This window comes from Schistocerca piceifrons, chromosome 4 (assembly GCF_021461385.2).
Source record: "Schistocerca piceifrons isolate TAMUIC-IGC-003096 chromosome 4, iqSchPice1.1, whole genome shotgun sequence".
Classification (NCBI taxonomy): Eukaryota; Metazoa; Arthropoda; class Insecta; order Orthoptera; family Acrididae; genus Schistocerca; species Schistocerca piceifrons.
In genome coordinates, this window is record NC_060141.1 from 218,087,026 (window position 1) to 218,101,948 (window position 14,923).

Genomic DNA, 14,923 nt, shown 5'->3' on the forward strand with positions numbered 1-14,923 from the left:
ATTGCACGCATATTTTTTTTTCTCTTGCTGCTCTGGACATTCGAGCCTTCTGCCTTGCCAGTGTTGGCTTCTAGCGTTATGAATTGACAACTGTTTTAGCCTCCAATAGATAGCCTATCCCAGAAGACTGCGCACATAACTTTGTTCGCTGATGGCTGTCTCGACCTTCTTTTTTGGTGGAGAATTCGCACGTCGCCATTTCACGGACTGTATTTTCGATTCCGTATTGTAATGGTGACATTGTGTTTCATCTCTGTTGATGATGATGTTCAGAATATTGTCACCGTCATTGTCACCTTCAATGTCCAGCAGTTCGCGACAGCGTTCCATTCGATGAATATTTTGGTCTTTTTTCAGCATCCGCGGGACACATCTCGCACACTTTGCATAACCAAGATTTGTGGGGCGGCAGGTCATAATCAAATGATCGTTACTTCGTTATGGAAAGATTCTCAAATTATCTGTCCGTGCTTTCCACCTACCTTCGGCTGATCTGTCAGAAAGTGATGGAGGACATAATGAGCCTAATTTCCAGTCTACAAGTCAACATTACTCTTCCGGCTCAATGAAAGAAAATGTTCCTGCTTGGTATTTATTCTGCGGGATCGGGAACTGTGACTATAAATAAAAGTTTTGAGGTTTAACTGACTGATATATTTTGTAGATGTTCACACGCACAAAATATGTCTTAGTATTGTAACTAATATGCTAACGGCTTTGCCTTACTGGTAACACCGCTTCCCGTCAGATTACCGAAGTTAAGCGCTGTCGGGCTGGGCTAGCACTTAAATGGGTGACTATCCGGTCTGCCGAGCGCTGTTGGCAAGCGGGTACACTCAGCCCCTGTGTGGCAAACTGAGGAGCTACTTGATTGAGAAGTAGCGGCTCCGGTCTCGGAAACTAACATACGGCCGGGAGAGCTGTGTGCTGAACACATGCCCCTCCATATGTGCATCAAGTGACGCCTATAAGCTGAGGATGACAAGGCGTCCGGTCAGTACCGTTGGGCTTTCATGGCCTGCTTTGGAGGAGTCAAGATTTTTTTTTTTTTAACTAATATCCCTATCGGAAACAGAAGTATTAAGATTTCAGCGGCGACCTCTACGGGAAGATCGATGTAAAATGGTCTATCGCCCTGGCTTCTGACCATCAAAGGTTAAATGCTCGCCTTAAAAGTGGAAAATAGACTCGTCATTTGCCACACGGTTTAGTCAACGCTACGGGCGGCACAAAAGCATTTCCGCGAAATCTAAGCGATCCAGTACGGTGTAAGTCCTCGTGAGTTTACTTTCTACTTTTACCAAAAACTGATTCACATCTCACCAGCGACGATGTTATCCGAGGCACAACGCAGGCAGGTGTTTGACTGACGCGTGCAGTTTGATATCTCGGTGTGAAGTGTGTCTTACCACTGCCTCTCTGGCTGTATTTGTACAAGGGCCCAGCGGACTGCCAAACGGAACATTTGCTCTCAACTAGCCTAGGCACAGGTAAGACTAACTACTGGGACACGTATTAATAAACATCACAGTCGTTTTAACAATTTACAGTCTTCTTAATTTTTATATAAATAGAGTATAATTTGCTTTAGTTACTGAAAAAGTTTTAGCTCGAGTGCATTTAAACTTCGTCATCTAGAACATGTAGAACGGAACCGACAGTAGAATATGACCTCTGAACTACCTCTTTAAGATTCCTTGTAATCATAATTATTTACAATACAGTCTTGAAAAATGACACAGCTGTATTATTTCGTGAGAGCAACTGAGCGCTGTAATTACAACTTCCTATTAAAAATACACATGATACTTAATCTACCATGAATAAGGACGTTTTCGTTAAAAATTTCGTTTTTGGTAAATAGCTTGAAAACTAATAGAGGTAGCTTGTTGATATTACATACTTGATGTTTTTACTTGAAGCCGCGGTCACGTATGAATTTTCAGCTTTCTGAGTGCAATATTTAGCTGCCGATTTTAACTTGTAACATTTCATTGTGACATGCATTTGCATATTCAGTTGATCATTGTATGATTTTACAACGTTAACATTAATAGACTAAAGTATACACTGATATAGTCTGGAAAACTTACTTTAATTTTTAATTTCATTCTTAAATTATGGTGCAGTCATTTGTATGTTGAGCATAGGTGTGTTATGATGACGTCGTGCCGTTGGTAGTGACCTGGGGTGAGCTCTGACACACTTGCTCTCCTCTGTACCTCTTACAGTGATACAGTGCTTGTTTTGCCTCATTTTGGAGAATATCTTTGTGGGGCATTAGAGCCAAAATTCACCTGTACATACAGTTCCTTGGTCATAATCTACTGATCATCATGGATGTACTGAGAGAGACGCTATTCGTTATGATAGATGACACTTCACCAGCACCGACTGAGTTGTGTCTTGTCACGCACATCCTTTTCATAACTACTGAAAAGCAGCACCCATCGCCTCACATTACTCACGTATACTCTACCATATTCATACACCCTTAGCAGTCGTTGACTGATTTCAATTGGCACAGTTTGTTCAGCAGCTGTCATTTAGAAACGCTTCCATTTTCTTGCTGTCTGTCGCGGGGCGACGTTACCAACTGGACAGGAACAGGAAGCTGTTACTACACCAGCATAGTCTGATGCGGATATTTAAAAATTCAACTCAAAATAAATAGGAGGCTGTAGTTTCGGAATGACACTCGTCGTTTTGACTTGGTTTGTTAAGTTTCATTGCCATATGATGCAGTGGTGTGTGACATCCATGTGATCCGTTCAGCTAAATTGACTGTGTTTCAAGGATGAGCGACTCAAGTCGTCACTTCTGTGCATCGTTGAGATATCGGGCGAATCGCACATAGAGCAACGTGCATCCGTTCGATTGTTAACTCGGCTAAACTGCTGAGACGAAAAAATAAGCCTTCCAATTTATGCTGGAAAAAACAGTTTAGTTGTCAAAAGTGAGCTTGCAGTCAATACCTTGCACTAGAGATATGCCAAAAAGTGATTGTGACTCGCTCCGTACTCGCTAGTACAGTGGCTTACAGATGATTAATAGCAAAGAAACACTTGCGTCTGGCATTATATGGAATACGAATAAAACAGATATGTACACATATCCTATTTTCACTTTCTTTTTCACGATCGCATTCTACCTACACATTTTACTCGACAATATTCGTTAAACATCTCGATCATTCTGATCGAGGCACATCAGCATGAACTTCGTCGTCATCTGCAAGAGTACGAAGAGGCCTCCCTCTCTGTGATCCCTAAAGAAGCCTTCATAATGACAAGAAGATCCAACTGAATTATACAGTCCTCACATCTTGTCAGATTTCTACGATTTCAATACTTTTAACGTAAAAAAGCGATGCTGCCACTAAACCCCTCCTACACGCTGGTGAACGAAAGATAAAATGGAATACTACGTACATTCCACAATAACATGGAGATAGCAGTAGGACTTACTATGGCACGCCACACGTGATACACAAAATTAATACGGCACTGGCATATTTTACTTTTCCACTTAAGCATCAGGGTTTTCAAAGCATTTGTATATATTTTATCATATATATTATTTCTCAAGTTAACATCCCTTCTTCTCAACACATAATAATCGTACAGTGATGAATGAGGTACACTTTGTAATCAAAAGTATCCGCACACCTGGCTGAAAATGAATTACAAGTGCGTGGCGCCCTCCATCGGTAACGCTGGAATTCAGCATGGTGTTGGCCCACCCTTAACCTTGATGACAGCTTCCACTCTCGCAGGCATACGTTCAAACAGGTGCTGGAAGGTTTCTTGGGGAATCGCACCACATTCTTCACGGAGTGCTGCACTGAGGAGAAGTATCAATGTCGATCAGTCAGGTATAGCACGAAGTCGGCGTTCCAAAACATCCCAAAGGTGTTCTGTACGATTCAGGTCAGGACTCTGATCAGGCCAGTTCATTACAGGGATGTTTTTGTCATGTAACCACTCCGCCACAGGCTGTGCATTATGAACAGGTGCTCGATCGTGTTGAAAGATGCAATCGCCATCACTGGGTTGCTCTTCAACAGTGGGAAGCAAGAAGGTGCTTAAAACACCAGTGTAGGGCTGTACAGTTATAGTTTCACGCAAAACAACAAGGGGTGCAAGCCCCTCCCTGAAAAACACGACCACACTATAACATCACCGCCTCAAAATGGTTCAAATGGCTCTGAGCACTATGGGACTTAACTTATCAGGTCATTAGTCCCCTAGAACTTAGAACTACTTAAACCTAACTAACCTAAGGACATCACACACATCCATGCCCGAGGCAGGATTCGAACCTGCGACCGTAGTAGTCGCGCGGTTCCGGACTGAGCGCCTGAACCGCTAGACCACCGCGGCCGGCTCACCGCCTCAGAATTTTACTGTTGACACTACACACGCTGGCAGATGACTTTCACTGAGTATTCGCCATACCCACTCACTGCCATCGTATTGCCACATTGTGTACCGTGATTCGTCACTCCACACAACGTTTTTCCACTGATCAATCGTCCAATGTTTACGCTCCTTACACCGAACGAGGCATCGTTTGGCATTTACCGGCGTGATGTGTGGCTTATGAACAGTAGCTCGACCATGAAATTCAAGTTTTCTCGCCTCCCGCCTAAGTGTCATAGTATTTGCAGTGGATCCTGATGCCATTTGGCATTGCTGTGTGATGGTCTGGATAAATGTCTGTCTCTTACACATTACAACCCTCTTCAATTGTCAGCGGTCTCTGTCAGTCAACAGACGAAATCGGCCTGCACGCTTTTGTGCTTTACGTGACCGTTCACGTTTCCACTTCACTATCACATCGGATACAGTGGACCTAGGGATGTTTAGGAGTGTGGAAATCTCGCGTACAGACGTATGACACAAGTGACACCCAATCACCTGACCACGTTCGAATCCCGTGAGTTCCGCGGAGCGCCCTGCTCTCTCACGATATCTAATGACTACTGAGGTCGCTGATATGGAGTACCTGGCAGTAGGTGGTAGCAAGTCACCTAATACGAAAAACATATGTTTTTGGGGTTGTCTAGAAACTTTTGATCACACAGTGTATCATTAGAAATGTTTTTTAACCGGCTTCTTGCATTGTGTACAGATTTTGCACTAAAACAATATTGACACTACTAGAGTTCAGCAAAGCTTTTGATACTGTTAACTTTGACATATTGCTCAGAAAAATGCAACAGCTTAATTTCTCAGATAGTGCAGTGAGAAGGTTTGAAAGCTGCTTAAAAGACAGACAGCAATGGGTTGTCTGCGTATATGGAAAATCTTCCTGGAAACATCTTTCATCTGGAGTGCCACAAGGATCAGTCTTAGGACCACTTTTGTTTTCTTTATATGTCAACGATATTTCGTCGGTTCTGTCCTCCTGTAAATATCATTTCTATGCCGACGACCTCCAGCTCTACCTAAGCGTCAGATCTGAAGATATAAACACTGCAATCGCTCAGATGAATGATGATCTATCTTCTGTAGTGACATGGGCGAAAAGTCTGGGGCTTAAACTAAATGCAAAAAAGACAAAAGTAATCTTAAAAGCGCATCAGAAATTTCCGCTAACGGCTGCCTCCTATTCTGCTCGACGGTATTCCAATACCATATCAGAAAACAGTTAAGAACTTGAGTGTAACTTTGGATGAGCATCTCAACTGGACGGAGAATACAGTCGCAGTGTGCCGGTAGACGTCCGTTTGTTTGTTATGTTCTCAAAAAGTTTCGGAATGTATTTCCACAGGACTTGAAACGCCAGCTCGTGCAAGCACTCGCTCTACCGAACCTCCACTATTTTGATGTAATTCAACAAGGCATGAGTAGTGAAAACAACCGACGGCTAGAACTAACTATAAATGCCTGTGTGCGTTACACCTGCAACATTCGCCGATACGATCATCTTAGTGCTTCATACTCCCAGCTAGGGTGGCTGCGGCCGGACAAATTGGGTGACCACCACACTCTATGTCTACTTCACCGACTCCTCGTCGTGCAAGCACCCCAGTATCTTGCTTCAAAGATAAAACACCTTTCATGCCATCATAATCGAAACACGAGGTCACTCTTATTTGGTATCCGAACTGTGCCCACTCACAAAACAAAAACTTTTGCAAACTCCTTCTCAGTTGCCGCTGTCCGCCTCTGGAAAAAAACTGCCCCTTACCTTGCGAAAAATTCAATCCCCTGCTGTTTTTAAGAAGAAGTTGAAGCATTTCTTACTATCATCCTCATAACGTTTTCCACAAAATTAATGTACAAGGCCAGTTCTCTCCTCTGTCAAATAGCAAAGCTAGTGTCTCCTATCTTGCTCCTTTCTCTCTTTCCTCTTCATCTATCTCTATTAACCACACAATCTTCTTTTCCTTTATATTTCCTTAATTATGTTACATCATGTCTCTATTCTTCTCCTCCTTTCACCATCAGTCTCCCTCATACTCCCTACTGCTAGCACTCCTATCTAAAATCTGTCTCTTTCATAATGTTTGATTATAACAGTACTTATCATCTACGAATATAAACTCTATATGTATGTATTTTCCCAAGTGTGCCTTTGTAATTGTTTAGTTCACTTTTTGTACTAGATGTAGTTTAACATGCCTACTAAAACATATGAATGTAAAATAAGTGCCCGCATCTCGTGGTCGTGCGGTAGCGTTCTCGCTTCCCACGCTCGGGTTCCCGGGTTCGATTCCCGGCGGTGTCAGGGATTTTCTCTTCCTCGTGATGGCTGGGTGTTGTGTGCTGTCCTTAGGTTAGTTAGGTGTAAGTAGTTGTAAGTTCTAGGGGACTGATGACCACAGATGTTAAGTCCCATAGTGCTCAGAGCCATTTGAACCATTTTGTAAAATAAGTAGAATGCCTGATTATATGTAAGAGAGGGCCTGATGGCCCTAATCTTGCCAGGTTAAATAGAGCAATAAATAAACATATAAATAAATAAAACTTACTTTTTGAGGAAAATTTCATCATAAAAGTGACTTTTCACTATCACAGGCAAAAGGGAATCATGGCCGCCCGGCTTCACACCTATATTTTACAAAACTAACTTATTAATTGCGAATAAGAGATTTCTTTTCGAATTATCTTATTGCAGACAGCATTTAATTTGTTTGAAAGTACTTTTTGACTGGATAGTATGTATACAGGATTGTCGTAGAGACTAACTGTGGCTACTGAGGTAGCCCACTATCTCTACCCATCGTACAAGCTGACTTTTCAAAACGACAGTACTTTCCGAAACGAGAAACACATTTGTCATTGTCACCTTGAGTATTATTTACCTGTTGCTACTATGGCCTGTCACTGAAAATGTTTTCGAGTTAAAGTTGTAGGTGGCCTACTGGCAGTCCCTGATGTCTTCTTGTCGCCCAAGCTGGGACAAACACTGCGAATGCAAAACACATTTTTGGACAGATCTAAATGCATATAGCGTGAATCACCTGCAACTTGGACAGTAAATATTGCGGAAATGGTAAGTGGTATTGATGTGCGGTTCTCACCGAATGGATTGGTAGTCAGGGTCGTGTTGTTAACCAATAAACAGATTCTAATAATATTTAGAAAGAGTATTCCTTGTGCACATATATAGTTTTATAAACTAGATCAATGCCTATTGACAGTAGTAAACAAAAAGCAAAGTAAATTAGAATGTCAGTGGTGTTTGTTGTAGCATTCTTGTGCCAGTCGTTTACGAGATATCGTATTTTGAATAGTTCAAACGCCGACACTTGTTTGTGCCATTCACCCCGCGTAGTTGCTAGTACGATGTTGTAAGTGTCCCACGCATTCTCCATCGACAAAGGTTCCATCTCCACCACATCCATTTCCATCAAGGACTGCATGGAAACGGTTATGAGAATCGTCTTACCTGTACGTGGACGTTAAGACAGGATACTCCAGAGGTTTCATGTATCTTGTTTAGTGATGAAGCCATATTTACCAATAATGGTCAGGTAAACTGCCGAAACATGCACTATTGGTCTGCCGACAATTCCCATTGGTTTCTTCAGGTGCGACGTCAACGTCCATGGAGTGTACACATGTTGTGTGGGACGGTGAACCATCAGCTCATAGATCCGTTAGATCCGTGTTTCATAGACAGAACACTGAACGCGTACAAGTTTGGCAGCCCTCTAACAGACCATCTTCCACACATGCTAGAAGACGTTCCTCCGCAGACTAGGAGGGACCTGTGGTACCAGCATGATGGCTGTCCAGCCCATAGTGCATGAAGTACTACAGCATGTCTTCACGATTTGTTTCCAAACCGCTGGATTGGAAGCAAAGGACCTGTACGTTGGCCGGCCTGTTCCCCAGATTTTACGCCTGCAGACTTTTTTCTGTGGAGGTAGCTGAAAGGTACTCTCTACAGTCAATGATATGCAGCGACGTATTACTGCAGCCTGCTCAGACATCTCCGCTGAAATGCTATCACTCGTGCAGCAGTCGTTCCATCTCAGACTGAAAACATGTACTGCTGCTGCCGGTGGTCATTTTGAACACAACCTGTGATGGTCAGTTACTGGTCAGAACCCACATAACTAGTGTATGCACTTGTAGTGTTCTTTAGTCTGTGGTGCCACACATGTTGTACAAATGTCGGTGAGGGAACATTTCAAAATACGATAACGTGTAAACGACTAGCTCTAGTATCCTGTAACAAACACCGCTGATATTCTGTTTCTCCCTACTTTTTGTCTGTTAATGTCAACATGTATCGTTCCACTTATAAAGGTGTATATTTGCACAAAAATACACTTTCTAAGTATTATGGCTAACAATATCAGCCCCTAACTAGCAATACATGCTGTGAAAACCCCACATCAACAGCACTTTACATTTCCTCAATATCTGCGGTGCAAGTTTTAGATAAAACGCCCTGCATTAATGTACTGTATACAAGGGTGTCTCACAATTCATGATTATTATTTGACGTCGTTTGGTTTATTTTTAATGATGGTTTCTCTTCATTCCCAAAACTCCCCTTACTCAACCACTACACATATTCTAAATATTCCAAATATTGTTGTTCAGAACTATAAAAATGCGAAAGCTTCACACAGGTGATGTTACGCTATGACAGCCACCGCCGAAAGGATTTACACTACTGGCCATTAAAATTGCTACACCAAGAAGAAATGCAGATGATAAACTGGTATTCATTGGACAAATATATTATACTAGAACTGACATGTGATTACATTTTCACGCAATTTGGGTGCGTAGATCCTGAGAAATCAGTACCCACAACAACCACCTCTGGCCGTAATAACGGCCTTGATACGCCTCGGCCTTGCGTCAAACAGAGCTTGGATGGCGTGTATAGGTACAGCTGCCCATGCAGCTTCAACACGATACCACGGTTCATCAAAAGTAGTGACTGGCGTATTGTGACAAGCCAGTTCCTCGGCCACCATTGACGAGACATTTTCAATTCCTGAGATATCTGGAGAACGTACTGGCCAGGGCAGCAGTCGAATATTTTCTGTATCCAGAAAGGCCCGTACAGGACCTGCAACATGCGGTCGTGCATTATGCTGCTGAAATGTAGGGTTTCGCAGGGATCGAATGAAGGGCAGAGGCACGGGTTGTAACACATCTGAAATGTAACGTCCACTGTTCAAAGCGCCGTCAGTGCGAACGAGAGGTGACCGAGACGTGTAACCAATGGCACCCCATACCATCACGCCGGGTGATACGCCAGTATGGCGATGACGAATACACGCTTCCAATGTGCGTTCACCGCGATGTCGCCAAACACGGATGCGACCATCATGATGCTGTAAACAGAACCTGGATTTATCCGAAAAAATGACGTTTTGCCATTCGTGCACTCAGATCCGTCGTTGAGTAAACCATCGTAGGCGCTCCTGTCTGTGATGAAGCATCAAGGGTAACCGCAGCCATGGTCTCGGAGCTGATAGCCATGCTGCTGCAAACGTCGTCGAACTGTTCGTGCAGATGGTTGTTGTCTTGCAAACGTCCCCATCTGTTGACTCAGGGATCGAGACGTGGCTGCACGATCCGTTACAGCCATGCGGATAAGATGCCTGTCATCTCGACTGCTAGTGATACGAGGCCGCTGGGATCCAGCACGGCGTTCCGTATTACCCTCCTGAACCCACCGATTCTATATTCTGCTAACAGTCATTGGATCTCGACCAACGCGAGCAGCAATGTCGCGATACGACAAACTGCAATCGCTATGGGCTACAATCCGACCTTTATCAAAGTCGGAAAGTGATGGTACGCATTTCTCCTCCTTACACGAGGCATCACAACAACGTTTCACCAGGCAACGCCGGTCAACTGCTGTTTGTGTATGAGAAATCGGTTGGAAACTTTCCTCATGTCAGCACGTTGTAGGTGTCGCCATCGGCGCCAACCTTGTGTAAATGCTCTGACAAGCTAATCATTTGCATATCATAGCATCTTCTTCGTGTCAGTTAAATTTCACGTCTGTATCACGTAATCTTCATGGTGTAGCAAAATTTGAATGGCCAGTAGCGTATGTTTCCATAACTTGTTTTTAAACATTTTAATTTTCACGCTTGCTTGTGCTCTTAAGGTGTTAGGTGTTACGTTTAGACCTTGCGTAAGGGAAACATAAGTGGATACAGAGTATCGTGTTGTCCGCCCCGTCTCGCGTATGTCCTTAGCCGACCCCCCCCCCCCCCCCCCCGGTGCCCCCGGCGCCCTGCTACCTCCTCTCCCCTCCTCCACCATTTCTTGTGCTCGCTGTGTATAATGAGCACAAGGCATTATTAAAATTCTAGTCTCTTTTACAATATGACGCTATGATCCACATTTTATTGACGTTATTAGACCATTTTCATAATCTTCAGTATGTCTGGAATAAGTTTATGCGTCATGAGGAAACTTTTTGTGGGTTAACTATCTCATCTGACATCTGAAGGTGGCGATATTATACTGAAACCGGTAATGTTAATATTTGTAGTGAACAGGCGATCTTGCGTAATAAATTATTGTATGAACTAATCTCATAAATTAATCTGTGCATACTAATTAGGGTATGGTGCAGCATAGGAAAAGAAATCTCGGAAGTGTTGAGAGGCCGTGGTAATCTTTCCTTTCAGGAAATAACGTAAATGGTTCCGTTTAGAAGCAGCAAACTAGTGGTTTAAAGTGCACTACCGCTCAAAAGATTTAGATCACTTATGATAAAAACTATAAACTTGAATTCAATGTACAAACACGTCGTAAAAACGAAACAGACCAAAAAATAAATATCTTCTCTATCTATAGTTAAGTGCAATACAATAGATTTAGATTTTATCCCCTTCAAAGAGTCCAGCCTTTCTGCTCAGAACAGCTAAACGAACTCTTGACGTTCTGGAGAAAAGATTTTGCGTTTTTGCAACTACTGCAGTCCAACAGGTCTGTAAATTATTTTACAGATCTTCAGCATTAGATGACCTCAGTTTTACATCGCCCCTCTCAAGCCATTGGGATTTAAGTCAGTTGAATGACTTGGTCAGATGATATTCTTCAGTTCCCCACATTTATCTTTTCTATTGACATACCATCTGCACGACTTAGAAGCATGCTTGAGGTCACTGTCCAGCTGCAGAACAAACCCACGACCAATAAGTCTCTTGCCAGATTAAATGCATTGTTGATCAATATCCTCCTGTGTTATCTTTCCTTCTTTAATGTTCCATTAATACTCACCATATCACGGACTTTATCCGACGCTCCACCATGCTTCCCCGTTGACATAACACACTGACTCTTCATACGTTCTCTACGATGTCGATGAACAAACATTCGCTTATGGCTTCCAACTACTTCAATTTTAGATTCGTCCATTAATAACGGCTTTTTCCATCACTGCATGCTTCAGATTTTATGTTACTGTACCCACTGCAATCTTTTAACCTTACTTTGCTTGCGTAATATGTGTTTTCTGGCCACTATGCACCTCTTTAAATCTTATTCACTAAGACGGCGTTGCACAAATTAGACAGAGATCGGAGCAGCTCTCATACTTTTCGCTTCCTCCCGATTTTCAGGTACAGTCCGAGTCCTCAGTCGTTTAGTCTGTAACCATATGAACTGATGTTGCCTGTATGATGTTCTTCGGTGTCTTGCAGATCACAAAACACTTGCACTGGTACCAGTTTGCTTGAACTGCTGCTATACACCACTGTAGACTGGGCTACATCAATTTTTGTTGCTTTTGTCTTGCTAGAATAGGCTTCCTGATTCAGAAGTAGAATTACAGCACATTTTTCGATTATAATCCGTGTCCGTCTCGGTAGGTGCACAGTCAACGAGGCGGATTGTCAGCCTAAGGAGCCCGGGTTCTCTTCCAGCCGGGTCTGAGATTTTATCCGTTTGGGGACTGGATATTGTGGTGTCCTTACATTCAGAGCGTCAGAAATGACATCCCACTGTTGAGGCGGCTATATGGGCACGTCCCTGAAGTCAATAAATAGGAAAGAAAAGTTCTGTCTCCTGCTTCTGTCCCATTACGAGGAATATGGTGAGAGTGCTATCAGATATACAAACACACTGCTAGATGCACAAAATTACTATAAAGCGAACTGGTTACTACACAGACATCTGGAGGAATGAGGCCTGTTCGAATGGAACCGCCTTAGGTAAAGACACGTTAGTACTGTTGCGGATACTCATCAGCTCCGCTCTGTACGAACAACCAGTCAAATACACAGTAGAGCCGCTTAGTCTTTACATGTTCAGATTAGTTTCACTATCAGAACGAGGAAGTGACAGAATATTCAAAACAAAATCCTTGTTTTAACCACAAGCCCAAAGTTGTGATAGGTGATCGAAAACTTTTGACCGTTGGAGTATGTGAGTCTGGTTTATGTAGGTTTCTTCGCAAAACTATATTTAGGTGATGCTTTACGTAATTCGTAAGTTGCTCTGCAAGTCGAAGGAACAGGGAAACGAAAAGGCTTGCTTTCTTACGATCACAGTGTTAGGGTGTTACAGCAACATAACTCTCGTGAGTTCTCACCCGATTGAGGCTACGGTCACCCGGCATGTATATTGTTCGACTGACTCACCACCTTGGCGTCTGCCGACGAGATCGGTCGACATCCTCGTCACAGTGTACTCGTGTGCCTTGGTAAATTTTCTGTCCTTTGAGACAAGTCTTGCACTGTAATTTATGATTAAAAGGACTACGGGTTCTTGAAAGTGAAGTTTACATTTCTTGAAAAATATATGCCCTTTCCTGACTTATTCGGATAACTGAACATATTTTAAAGCACGCAATAATGAAGAAGGAAGCATTTTACTATATACGTGGTATGCGGGCAGTGTTAATATTTTTAAATACTTTCACTTACTAATGAAAAAGGACATACGAGAGGTGTTCGGTACGTGAAATCTCTTTTTTTTCTGAAAGCAGGTTGGTTTTATTCAGGATTCCAACACGCAGTATTATTCAACATTCATTTGACTCCAAAATTCTCCTTTCAACATAACTTCTCTCACTGCGACGGCCTTACGCCACCTAATTTGAAGGGACGGTATGCCACCATGGTGCCACTCAACTGGTCGACGTCGAGGCCTGCGTCTTGCTGCACCAACAAAATTTCCATCATCCACGTACTGCTTCCCTCGGAATGCATTCTTCATTGGGCCAAGCAGTTGGAAGACAGAAGGTGAGGGGACCTGGGCTTAAGGTGAATGAGGAAGAACACTCCAATGAAGTTTCGTGAGTTCCCCTCTGGTGCGCAGACTTATATGAAGCCTTGCCTTGTCGTGGAGAAGGAGAAGTTCGTTTGCGTTTTAGCGGGGTTGAACATGCTGAAGTCGTTTCTTGAATTTCCTAATGGCAACACAATACGGTTTCGAGTTGATCATTGCACTTTGAGGGAGGACATCAAACAGAATAATACCTTCAGAGTCCCAGAAGACCGACGGCATGACTTTACTGGCTGAGGGTGCTGCTTTGAACTTTTCCTTCGGAGGAGACGTGATGTGGTAGCACACCATGGATTGAAGTTTTGCTACCGGTTCGAACTGATGTACCCATGTGTCGTCGCCTGTGAAGCTGTTCGACAGAAATTGTCACTCTCATCCTTATAATGCGCAGGTAATTCTGCAAGAATGGTATACTTAGTTACTCTTTATGGTCTTCTGTCGGGCGGCGAGGAACCTACTGGGTACACACTTTCTGAGTATCCCAGCTGGTGGTCGACTGTGTCAGCACTACCACCAGAGACGTCCAGTTGTGCAGCGTGGTGTTTGATTGGGATCCGTTGATTACCTCGAATGAAAGTGTCCGCACGTTCCAACATTGCAGGAGTAGCAACTGTGTATGGCCTGCCGGCACACGGGAGATTGGACAGGTTTGCGCGACCTTGTTGCAATGATGACAGACTTTTCACCCACCGACTCAACGTGCTTTTGTCCACTGCCAGATCTGGACCTTGTTGCGATGATGGTGGACGTCTCGCTGAACGACTCTCCGTGCTTTCGTTCACTGCCAGGTCTTCGTAGACATTCTGTAAGCGCCTATGAATATTTGCTATGCTCTGGTTTTCCGCCAAAAGAAACTAAGTGACAGTTGTCTGCTTAGAAAAAAATGGTTCAAATGGCTCTGAGCACTATGGGACTTAACTTCTGAGGTCATCAGTCCCCTAGAACTTAGAACTAGTTAAAACTAACTAACCTAAGGACATCATACACATCCATGCCCGAGGCAGGATTCGAACCTGCGATCGTAGTACTCGCGCGGTTCCAGACTGTAGCGCCTAGAACCGTTCGGCCACTCCAGCTGGCGGTGTCTGCTTAGAACGCATCTCCGTTACAGATACTATTTTGAAGGCTAAGTGATGCACTGACACCTGTCGGAACTTGTTAAAACTATATGAGCTGAAACTGGAATTTTTCAC